Here is a 13,363-nt window from a genome sequence, read left to right as displayed (position 1 = left end):
CAATTTCTTTGACTGACTACACAATCCATTTGGGTTTTATTTATCTTAAGGGTGTGGGAGTACAAATACTAACACACGTGAAGTTCCTGTTAGTGAATCAGACCAGACTTGATTTTACACTGAGGCTTATACGGCTGCACTTGAATCGACAATCTAGGGTCAGCTGACTTGGTGAGGAAGTGGATTGGAGTAAAGATGATGAGGAGATATTGAGGGGTATTTCTGAATAGACTGGTGGCTGATACAATATCTACAGACCCATTGAATAGCTTAGAAACTTCATTTTTAAACTATTTATCAACATCCTTAAAAGAAACAATAAATAATTGCATTCTGAAGCATTGATAATAATCTCTTGCTTGGGTAAATGGAGCAAAGAGCTAGGTTGTCTCTGACTTGCTGTATTTGTTTTCCATTGATGCTGTAACAAATGACCACAAAGTTAGTGGCTTAAAACAACACAAATTTATTAGCTCACAGCCCTGGGGATCAGAAATCTTAAATGGGCCGTTCCGCTAAAAAAGAGGTGTCAACAGAGCTGCATTTCTTCTGGAGTCTCTAGGGAAAACTCTGTTTTCCTTGCTTTTTCCAGTGTCTGGAGGTTACTTGTATTCCTTGGATGGCAGCCCCTTCCTCACTTCACTCCAGCCTCTCCTTCCATTGTCACATCTCTTTCTCCTTCTCTGCTTCTGTTGTCACATCTCCTTCCCTATCTCTGACTTTTCTGTCTCTCTCTTTCCCTTAAAAGAACCCTTATGATTACATTGGGCTCACCCCGATAATTCACGATAATCTCCCCATCTCAAGGTACTTAATCACACCTGCAAAGTCCCTTTTGCCCTGTAATGTAACATTTTTATAGGTTCTAGAGATTAGGACATGGACGTCTTTGGGGGCCATTATTCTGTCTACCATACTTGCTTCCTGTCTTTCTTCTCCATTCCTTTTAAAATGGGAGCTCTCAAGTGATGTTCTCTGGTCCATCGGCAAATAGCAAGATTCTCTGAACTCCAGTGGATCTTCTGTCACACTACTATTTGTAGTGTGACAAAGTCTAGACCTCAAATTGTGGAAAAGTAGATCAGAACCACTTAGAACTTGTTAGAAATACAAATTCTCAGACACACATCTGAAACTCTGGGGATGTGGCCCAGCAAGGTGTGGTCCTCCAGGTGTTGCATGCTTAAGGTTGGGAACCACTGGTCTAGACTTACATTTCTTATATGTATTATTTGCGTTAGCCTTCATTATTTTAAATCAGTGTTAGTCACATCTTTTTAGTTCGAGTGAGCTTTACCAGCTGTAGTAAAGATGCAAGTATTGGATAGGATGACTAGGCCTTGAGGTCTTTTGCTAGGTCAATGCAATCAAAAGACACCAAAATCTTATGGGAAAGCCATTTCATACTGGATCCAAATTCCCTTTTTTCTTTTAAATACATGATTATGTTTAATCTTTTCCAGTTTTACTGAGAAATAATTGACATACATCACTGTATAAGTTTAAGGCATACAGCATGATGGTTTGATTTACATATATTGTGAAATGATTACCACAATAGGTTCAGCTAACATCCATTTTCTCATATAGGTATAATAAAAAGAAAAGAACAAATAAAAGAAGGAAAAAAATGTTCTCTTTGTGATGAGAACTCTTAGGATTTACTCTCTTGCATATATAACATACAGCAGTGTTAGCTACAGTCATCAGGTTGTATACTGCATCCCTAGTACTTATTTATCTTATAACTGGAAGTTTGTACCTTTTGACTACCTTCCTCAAATTCCCCCCTCCCCCCAATTTCCTTTTAATGACTCTTTTTCTTTTTTTATTGAAGTATAGTTTATTTAAAATGTTATATTAGCTACAGGTATACAGCAAAGTGATTCAGTTTATATATACATAATATATATATATTTATATATATTATATCAATTCTTTTTCAGATTCTTTTCCCATATAAGTTATTACAAAATATTGAGTATAGTTTCCTGTGCTATACAGTAGGTCCTTGTTGGTTATCTATTTTATATATAGTAGTGTGTATATGTTAATCCCAAATTCCTAATTTATCCCTCCCCCCAACCTTTCCCCTTTGGTAACCATAAGTTTGTTTTCTATGTCTGTGGATCTGTTTCCATTTTGTAAATAAGTTCATTTGTACCATTTTTTTAGATTCCACATATAAGTGATATCATATGATATTTGTCTCTGTCTGACTTACTTCACTTAATATGATAATCTCTAGGTCCATCCATGTTGCTGCAAATGGCATTATTTCATTCTTTTTTGTGGCTGAGTAGTATTCCATTATATATATATATATATACCACATCTTCTTTATCCATTCATCTGTCAGTGGACACTTAGGTTGCTTCCATGCCTTGGCTATTGTAAATAGTGCTACAATGAACATTAGGGTGCATGGGTTTTTTTCAAATTATGGTTTTCTCCAGATATATGCTGAGGAGTGGGATTGCAGGATCATATGGTAGCTCTATTCTTAGTTTTCTTAAGGAACCTCCACACTGTTCTCCGTAGTGGCTGCACCAATTTACATTCCCACCAACAGTGTAGAAGGGTTCCCTTTTTTCCATACCCTCTCCAGCATTTATTATTTGTAGACTTTTTGATGATGGCCATTCTGACCAGTGTGAGGTGATGCCTTATTGTAGTTTTGATTTGCATTTCTCTAATAATTAGTGATGTTGAGCTAACGACTCTCTTTCCACAAAGGTTTTCCTTGTTGAGCCCCAAGCACTCATAGGTCCTGTTAGGTATGTGATGAAATTAGACAGTGCCTATTATGTGTCAGGAATTCCATAAAATGTTTCTCATTTAGTATCTCATTATATTCCTCATCTCAACTTTATAAAGTAGATAAGATGAATTTTAATTTTAAATATGAAGAAACTGAAGCTTAGAGAGATATGTTTCCCATCAGTTTGTTTATTCACAGTATACCGAGCCAAACATAGCATGAATATTTCTGAATGAAACAAAAGAAGAAAGAGGGAGAAAAGGAGGCCGCTAAGGTCACAGAAGTACTAAGTGGAAGAGACAAGATTCAAAGCCATATCCATCTGATTTCAAACCCAACTTCATTCCATTCTGCAACGTTGCCTCCAGTGTCTGTGCACCTGTGTGTAAGTGTGTGTACACCCATATATAACTATATGTATATCATGCTCTATACTGTTAACAGATGATTACTATAAATAATGGCTAACATAAGCTAGTAATCATGAATTGTAACTGGTTATTATCAGTTTTTAGTTTGGGTCATGACAGTATATCTGTATCCATTGAGTTACCAGGGAATCTTTTCAAACACATAGACAGATAGAAACCCAATACAATAAAAAACAAAATATCAATTATGGATCAGTAGTTATAAGTTCATCTTTATGTTTTCTGTTTATTTTGTATGTGACACATAGGCTGAATGTGTCAAGGAGGAATATCTATGGTGACTTTTCCTTTTCCCATAAAAATCTATGCAAATCATTTATTCATTAGCCATACTCTTATTTACTTTTGTCAAAACACATATATTTCATAAGATAAAGTTACTTATCTTTAAAAAATATTGTTGACACTTTTAGAAAAGCTGATTCCACTCTAAGATTTTTATCACAAGTAAATTACATGGAATTTTCCACGGAATTTGTGTACATGGTGGCAACAGTTATTTATCCATTATGATATATACATTAGACTTTCATGCCTCCATTGCAGGGATTCATAACCTGGAGTCCAGGGACTAGGTGATCCCTGCAAAAAATTCAAGGCATCCTTGACTATGATACCACCAAATTCTATGCATTTTATTTTAGGCATTTAAAAACATTGATTCTGAGAAGGGGGACATGGATTTCACCCGACTGCTAAAGAAGTCCATGATACAAGGAAAAAAACCCTGATTTAATGAGACTCTATTTTATTCTAGACAGTGTGAAATCAATGTTGCATGCATATTTAACTGTATTCAATTATTTAATTCAATTTAATAAATGATGAAATCAACAAAGAGTTAACGAACATAACCCTTCTTCAAAGCATTGTTCTAGGTGACTAAGACCATTTTATTCTTTTTTTTTTTTTAAACATCTTTATTGAAGTATAATTGCTTTACAATGGTGTGTTAGTTTCTGCTTTATAACAAAGTGAATCAGTTATACACATACATACGTTCCCATATCTCTTCCCTCTTGCATCTCCCTCCCTCCCACCCTCCCTATCCCACCCCTCTAGGTGGTTACAAAGCAGCGAGCTGATCTCCCTGTGCTATGCGGCTGCTTCCCACTAGCTATCTATTTTACATTTGGTAGTGTATATATGTCCATGACACTCTCTCACCCTGTCACATCTCACCCCTCCCCCTCCCCATATCCTCAAGTCCATTCTCTAGTAGGTCTGTGTCTTTATTCCCGTCTTGCCACTAGGTTCTTCATGACCTTTTTTTTTTTTTCCCCCTTAGATTCCATATATATGTGTTAGCATACTGTATTTGTTTTTCTCTTTCTGACTTACTTCACTCTGTATGACAGACTCTAACTCCATCCACCTCATTACAAATACCTCCATTTCATTTCTTTTTATGGCTGAGTAATATTCCATTGTATATATGTGCCACATCTTCTTTATCCATTCATCCGATGATGGACACTTAGGTTGCTTCCATGTCCTGGCTATTGTAAATAGAGCTGCAATGAACATTTTGGTACATGACTCTTTTTGAATTACGGTTTTCTCAGGGTATATGCCCAGTAGTGGGATTGCTGGGTCGTATGGTAGTTCTATTTTTAGTTTTTTAAGAAACCTCCATACTGTTCTCCATAGTGGCTGTATCAATTTACATTCCCACCAACAGTGCAAGAGTGTTCCCTTTCCTCCACACCCTCTCCAGCATTTATTGTTTTTAGAGTTTTTGATGATGGCCATTCTGACCGGTATGAGATGATACCTCATTGTAGTTTTGATTTGGATTTCTCTAATGATTAATGATGTTGAGCATTCTTTCATGTGTCTGTTGGCCATCTGTATATCTTCTTTGGAGAAATGTCTATTTAGGTCTTCTGCCCATTTTTGGATTGGGTTGTTTGTTTTTTTGTTATTGAGCTGCATGAGCTGCTTGTAAATCTTGGAGATTAATCCTTTGTCAGTTGCTTCATTTGCAAATATTTTCTCCCATTCTGAGGGTTGTCTTTTGGTCTTGTTTATGGTTTCCTTTGCTGTGCAAAAGCTTTTAAGTTTCATTAGGTCCCATTTGTTTATTTGTGTGTTTATTTCCATTTCTCTAGGGGGTGGGTCAAAAAGGATCTTGCTGTGATTTATGTCATAGAGTGTTCTGCCTATGTTTTCCTCTAAGAGTTTGATAGTGTCTGATTTTACACTTAGGTCTTTAATCCATTTTGAGTTTATTTTTGTGTATGGTGTCAGGGAGTGTTCTAATTTCATACTTTTACATGTACCTGTCCAACTTTCCCAGCACCATTTATTGAAGAGGCTGTCTTTTCTCCACTGTATATGCTTGCCTCCTTTATCAAAGATAAGGTGACCGTGTGTGCGTGGGTTTATCTCTGGGCTTTCTATCCTGTTCCATTGATCTATATTTCTGTTTTTGTGCCAGTACCAAACTGTCTTGATTACTGTAGCTTTGTAATATAGTCTGAAGTCAGGGAGCCTGATTCCTCCAGCTCCATTTTTCCTTCTCAAGATTGCTTTGGCTATTCGGGGTCTTTTGTGTCTCCATACAAATTGTGAAATTTTTTGTTCTAGTTCTGTGAAAAATGCCAGTGGTAGTTTGACAGGGATTGCATTGAATCTGTAGATTGCTTTGTGTAGTAGAGTCATTTTCACAATGTTGATTCTTCCAATCCAAGAACATGGTATATCTCTCCATCTATTTGTATCATCTTTAATTTCTTTCATCAGTGTCCTATAATTTTCTGCATACAGGTCTTTGGTCTCCTTAGGTAGGTTTATTCCTAGATATTTTATTCTTTTTGTTGCAATGGTAAACGGGAGTGTTTTCTTAATTTCACTTTCAGATTTTTCATCATTAGTATATAGGAATGCAAGAGATTTCTGTGCATTAATTTTGTATCCTGCAACTTTACCAAATTCATTGATTAGCTCTAGTAGTTTTCTGGTAGCATCTTTAGGATTCTCTATGTATAGTATCATGTCGTCTGCAAACAGTGACAGCTTTACTTCTTCTTTTCCGATTTGGATTCCTTTTATTTCTTTTTCTTCTCTGATTGCTGTGGCTAACACTTCCAAAACTATGTTGAATAATAGTGGTGAGCGTGGACAACCTTGTCTTGTTCCTGATCTTAGTGGAAAGGGTTTCAGTTTTTCACCATTGAGGACAATGTTGGCTGTGGGTTTGTCATATATGGCCTTTATTATGTTGAGGAAGGTTCCCTCTATGCCTACTTTCTGCAGGGCTTTTATCATAAATGGGTGTTGAATTTTGTCGAAAGCTTTCTCTGCATCTATTGAGATGATCATATGGTTTTTCTCCTTCAATTTGTTAATATGATGTATCACATTGATTGATTTGCGTATATTGAAGAATCCTTGCATTCCTGGAATAAACCCCACTTGATCATGGTGTATAATCTTTTTAATGTGCTGTTGGATTCTATTTGCTAGTATTTTGTTGAGGATCTTTGCATCTATGTTCCTCAGTGATATTGGCCTGTAGTTTTCTTTCTTTGTGACATCTTTGTCTGGTTTTGGTATCAGGGTGATGGTGGCCTCGTAGAATGAGTTGGGGAGTGTTCCTCCCTCTGCAATATTTTGGAAGAGTTTGAGAAGGATAGGTGTTAGCTCTTCTCTAAATGTTTGATAGAATTCACCTCTGAAGCCATCTGGTCCTGGGCTTTTGTTTGTTGGAAGATTTTTAATCACAGTTTCAATTTCAGTGCTTGTGATTGGTCTGTTCATATTTTCTATTTCTTCCTGGTTCAGTCTCGGCAGGTTGTGCATTTCTAAGAATCTGTCCATTTTTTCCAGGTTGTCCATTTTATTGGCATAGAGTTGCTTGTAGTAATCTCTCATGATCGTTTGTATTTCTGCAGTGTCAGTGGTTACTTCTCCTTTTTCATTTCTAATTCTATTGATTTGAGTCTTCTCCCTTTTTCTCTTGATGAGTCTGGCCAATGGTTTATCAATTTTGTTTATCTTCTTGAAGAACCAGCTTTTAGTTTCATTGATTTTTGCTATTGTTTCCTTCATCTCTTTTTCATTTATTTCTGACCTGATCTTTATGATTTCTTTCCTTCTGCTAGCTTTGGGGTTTTTTTGTTCTTCTTTCTCTAATTGCTTTAGGTGCAAGGTTAGGTTGTTTATTCGAGATGTTTCCTGTTTCTTGATGTAGGCTTGTATTACTATAAACTTCCCTCTTAGAACTGCTTTTGCTGCATCCCATAGGTTTTGGGTCATCATGTCTCCATTGTCATTTGTTTCTAGGTATTTTTTGATTTCCCCTTTGATTTCTTCAGTGATCACTTCGTTATTAAGTAGTGTATTGTGTAGCCTCCATGTGTCTGTATTTTTTACAGATCTTTTCCTGTAATTGATATCTAGTCTCATAGCATTGTGGTCGGAAAAGATACTTGATACGATTTCAATTTTCTTAAATTTACCAAGGCTTGATTTGTGACCCAAGATATGATCTATCCTGGAGAATGTTCCATGATCACTTGAGAAAAATGTGTATTCTGTTGTTTTTGGGTGGAATGTCCTATAAATATCAATTAAGTCCATCTTGTTTAATGTATCATTTAAAGCTTGTGTTTCCTTATTTATTTTCATTTTGGATGATCTCTCCATTGGTGAAAGTGGGGTGTTAAAGTCCCCTACTATGATTGTGTTGCTGTCGATTTCCCCTTTTATGGCTGTTAGTATTTGCCTTATGTATTGAGGTGCTCCTATGTTGGGTGCATAAATATTTACAATTGTTATACCTTCCTCTTGGATCGATCCCTTGATCATTATGTAGTGTCCTTCTTTGTCTCTTGTAATAGTCTTTATTTTAAAGTCTATTTTGTCTGATATGAGAATTGCTACTCTAGCTTTCTTTTGATTTCCATTTGCATGGAATATCTTTTTCCATCCCCTCACTTTCAGTCTGTATGTGTCTCTAGGTCTGAAGTGGGTCTCTTGTAGACAGCATATATATGGGTCTTGTTTTTGTATCCATTCAGCCAGTCTGTGTCTTTTGGTGGGAGTATTTAATCCATTTACATTTAAGGTAATTATCGATATGTATGTTCCTATTCCCATTTTCTTAAATGTTTTGGGTTTGTTATTGTAGGTGTTTTCCTCCTCTTGTGTTTCTTGCCTAGAGAAGTTCCTTTAGCATTTGTTGTAAAGCTGGTTTGGTGGTGCTGAACTCTCTCAGCTTTTGCTTGTCTGTAAAGCTTTTAATTTCTCCATCAAATCTGAATGAGATCCTTGCTGGGTAGATTAATCTTGGTTGTAGGTTTTTCTCCTTCATCACTTTAAGTATATCCTGCCACTCCCTTCTGGCTTGCAGAGTTTCTGCTGAAAGATCAGCTGTTAACCTTATGGGGATTCCCTTGTGTGTTATTTGTTGTTTTTCCCTTGCTGCTTTTAATATGTTTTCTTTATATTTAATTTTTGACAGTTTGATTAATATGTGTCTTGGCGTGTTTCTCCTTGGATTTATCCTGTATGGGACTCTCTGTGCTTCCAGGACCTGATTAACTATTTCCTTTCCCATATTAGGGAAGTTTTCAACTATAATCTCTTCAAATATTTTCTCAGTCCCTTTCTTTTTCTCTTCTTCTTCTGGGACCCCTATAATTCGAATGCTGGTGCGTTTAATGTTGTCCCAGAGGTCTCTGAGACTGTCCTCAGTTCTTTTAATTCTTTTTTCTTTGTCCTGCTCTGCAGTAGTTATTTCCACCATTTTATCTTCCAGGTCACTTATCCTTTCTTCCGCCTCAGTTATTCTCCTATTGATCCCATCTAGAGTATATTTAATTTCATTTATTGTGTTTTTCATCATTGCTTGGTTCCTCTTTAGTTCTTCTCCGTCCTTGTTAAATGTTTCTTGCAGTTTGTCTATTCTGTTTCCAAGATTTTTGATCATCCTTACTATCATTATTCTGAATTCTTTTTCAGGTAGACTACCTATTTCCTCTTCATTTGTTAGGTCTGGTGTGTTTTGACCCTGCTCCTTCATCTGCTGTGTGTTTTTCTATCATCTCATTTTGCTTATCTTACTGTGTTTGGGGTCTCCTTTTCACTGGCTGCAGGTTCGTAGTTCCCGTTGTTTTTGGTATCTGTCCCCAGTGGCTAAGGTTGGTTCAGTGGGTTGTGTAGGCTTCCTGGTGGAGGGGACTAGTGCCTGTGTTCTGGTGGATGAGGTTCTATCTTGTCTTTCTGGTGGGCACGTCCACGTCTGGTGGTGTGTTTTGGGGTGTCTGTGGCCTTATTATGATTTTAGGCAGCCTCTCTGCTAATGGATGGGGCTGTGTTCCTGTCTTGCTAGTTGTTTGGCATAGGGTGTCCAGCACTGTAGCTTGCTGGTCGTTGAGTGAAGCTGGGTCTTGATGTTGAGATGGATACCTCTGAGAGATTTTCACCGTTTGTTATTACGTGGAGCTGGGAGGTCTCTTGTGGACCAGTGTCCTGAAGTTGGCTCTCCCACCTCAGAGGCACAGCCCTGATGCCTGGCTGGAGCACCAAGAGCCTTTCATCCACATGGCTCAGAATAAAAGGGAGAAAAAAATAGAAAGAAAGAAAGAAAGAGGATAAAATAAAATAAAATAAAGCTATTATAATAAAAAATGAGAAAAAAAATTATTAAGAATAAATTTATTAAGAAATTTTTTTTAATTTTTAAAAATAGATTTATTAATTTTTTATAATAAAAATAAGAAAAAAAATTATTAAGAAAAAATTTATTAAGAAAAAAATTTTTGATTTTTTAAAATAAAAAATATGAAAATACTTATTAAAAAAATTTTTTTTAATTTCTAAAAATAGAAGATAAGGAAAAAATTATTAAGAAAACATTTATTAGGAAAAAAAATTTTTTAAGTAAAAAAAAAAACAAAACAACAAAAAAACGGACGGACCTAACCCTAGGACTAATGGTGAAAGCAAAGCTATACAGACAAAATCTCACCCAGAAGCATACACATATACACTCACAAAAAAAGGAAAAGGGGTAAAATTAATATATCCTGCTCCCAAAGTCCACCTCCTTAATTTGGGATGATTCGTTGTCTATTCAGGTATTCAACAGATGCAGGCACATCAAGTTGTTTGTGGAGCTTTAATCAGCTGCTTCTGAGGCTGCTGGGAGAGATTTCCCTTTCTCTTCTTTGTTTGTACAGCTCCCGGTGTTCAGCTTTGGATGTGGACCCGCCTCTGCATGTAGGTCGCCTGAGGGCGTCTGTTCTTTGCTCCCACAGGATGGGGTTAAAGGAGCAGCTGCTTCGGGGGCTCTGGCTCACTCAGGCCGGGCAAAGGGAGGGGTACGGATGCGGGGCGAGCCTGCGGCGGCAGAGGCCGGCGTGACGTTGCACCAGCCCAAGGCACGCCGTGCGTTCTCCCAGGGAAGTTGTCCCCGGATCACGGGACCCTGGCAGTGGCGGGCTGCACCGGCTCCCGGGAGGGGCGGTGTGGAGAGTGACCTGTGCTCGCTCACAGGCTTCTTGGTGGCAGCAGCAGCAGCCTTAGCGTCTCATGCCCGTCTCTGGGGTCCGCGCTGATAGCCACGGCTCGCGCCCGTCTCTGGAGCTCGTTTAGGCGGCGCTCTGAATCCCCTCTCCTTGCACGCCGTGAAACAAAGAGGCAAGAAAAAGTCTCTTGCCTCTTCGGCAGCTGCAGATTTTTTCCCGGACTCCCTCCCGGCTAGCACCGAAGCCCGAGCCTCAGCTCTCAGCCCCCGCCCGCCCCGGCGGCTGAGCAGACAAGCCTCTCGGGCTGGTGAGTGCTGGTCGGCACTGCTCCTCTGTTCGGGAATCTCTCTGCTTTGCCCTTCGCCCCCCTGTTGCTGCGCTCTCCTCTGTGGCTCCAAAGCTCCCCCCTCTGCCACCCGCAGTCTCCGCCCGCAAAGAGGCTCCTAGTGTGTGGAGACCTTTCCTCCTTCACAGCTCCCTCCCAGAGGTGCAGGTCCCGTCCCTATTCTTTTGTCTCTGTTATTTCTTTTTTCTTTTGCCCTACCCAAGTACATGGGGATTTTCTTGCCTTTTGGGAGGTCTGACGTCTTCTGCCAGCGTTCAGTGGGTGTTCTGTAGGAGCAGTTCCACGTGTAGATGTATTTCTACTGTATCTGTGGGAAGGAAGGTGATCTCCGCATCTTACTCTTCCGCCATCTTGCCCAGACCCTCCATTTTATTCTTGATTACAAGAAGTCTGCTATTTTTTCTCTCAAGAGGTTGAAACTTTATTCACAAAAATAATATTAAAAAAATTAAAATTTATTAATCCATCTGCTATATTAAATGGCTGAAAATAAGGTTTTAAGAAAGATCTTAATACCAATGATCTTATACAGATTCCCTCACTTTGTTTAAAACACAATATTTTTTACCGGAATGAAAGAAATGATTGGCTGGGGGCCAGATTTATGCATTTATATTTCTGATGGAAAATTCATTAACACTAACCATTCTCTAATAGAACTGCACCTGCAGCTTTTTCCTGTAAGTGTTTAGCAGGGTTGTGCAACTAGGCAATTTTGATTATGTTTGACACTTCAGGCATTAGTCTTGCTTAGAGCATTGCTTAAAATTCATAACCAGTAGTTGTGGTGAGATGCTACAGAATATGATGGATGTGTGAATTTGGAAACTCAATTTTTATGAGTGAGTAAATACTCTAACATGAGCTTCAAGATTTAATATCATTTCACTGTAATTATGGTCTTGTTATAAACCATAAATTTCCAGTTGATGAATGTAATAAAGGCATATATATATATATATACACATATATATATAATTTATTCTCTTATTCAATCTGTCAGTCAAATATCATATATTTACTATAATATTTGGATAAATATACTCGTTCAAGTATTTACTAAATAACTATATTGAATATCAACTCTACTGCTAAGTGCTATGGAAGATATACAATAACTACTAGGGAAGCTCTGAACTTTTCAATGAACTTAATATCCACAGAGCCAGACACAAAATCAAACACAATCCAAGTGCCAAGATGATTAGTTCAGGCCACAGAAGTTTCTTTAGAAGCTCAAAGAATTCAAAGTTCACTGTGAATTGGGAAGCCCAGGGAGAGGTTTGATTGTTATGTGTTATTTTTCTTTTTCACATCTATGATCAGAAATGCAATAGCAGTCAAGATGAATAAGATGATAGGAAAGGTATAAATGGGTTAAAGGAGAGCATTTTTAAAATGTGGTTCCCGGTATCAACAAGTTTCACTATGACTTCCTTACAGATGCCAAGGCCATGATTCTGAAATTCAGTGGCAAAGGAACTTCAAGTCTGTTGTGAATCTTCCATTTATAAATTTATATAGTAGGAAAACAGTTTTATGAATACTTTAAAAGGAATGTAAAGAACTATGTAAAAATGATTAATTACTAAAGAAATATAAAGTGTTATAACAATAATGATTATTAAAGACAAGAATATAATCATGCAAGTGCCCAGACTCAGAGGATCGTGCACAACCTGAGTCTAGGTGCACAGGCTTCCGTAGCTGTGGCACACAAGCTCAGTAGTTGTGGCTCGCGGGCTCTAGAGTGCAGGCTCAGTAGTTGTGGCGCACGGACTTAGTTGCTCTGCGGCATGTGGGATCTTCCTAGACCAGGGCTCGAACCCGTGTCCCCTGTACTGGCAGGAGGATTCCTAACCACTGTGCCACCAGGGAAGCCCAAGGATAACCAGTTTTGACCAGCATTGAGGATAGCATAAAGATAAGCATTACATTGACCAGCATTAAGGGTAACTACTATTGACCAGTGTATTCAGAATAAGCATTATGTTAACCAGCATTAGGACAACCATTATGAACCAGCATTAATGATAACCACTAAGGACAAACATCACCTTGACCAGCATTAAGGATAACAACTTAGGATAACCATGCAGGATCTATCCTTCAGGCCGGGGAACTCAGATCTTGGATTTGTGGTCTCCATGTAGCCCATCCTGACCAGTCAACCTCCCCATCTTTGCTATATTTTGAACTACAGATTGTCCTGGCCCACGCTCACCACCCCGGAGACATGAGACAACTCTCTTTTGTATTTCTATAGTGTCATGAGTTCAGTTCCACCACAATGACTTGAAATAATCTGTGTACCTTGCTGAGAGCGGGAACTCTGACTTACCTTGGAATC

Source organism: Balaenoptera borealis (assembly GCF_965194805.1).
Source record: "Balaenoptera borealis genome assembly, chromosome: X".
Classification (NCBI taxonomy): Eukaryota; Metazoa; Chordata; class Mammalia; order Artiodactyla; family Balaenopteridae; genus Balaenoptera; species Balaenoptera borealis.
The sequence above is the reverse complement of the archived record's forward strand: the minus strand, read 5'-3'. Positions refer to the sequence as shown.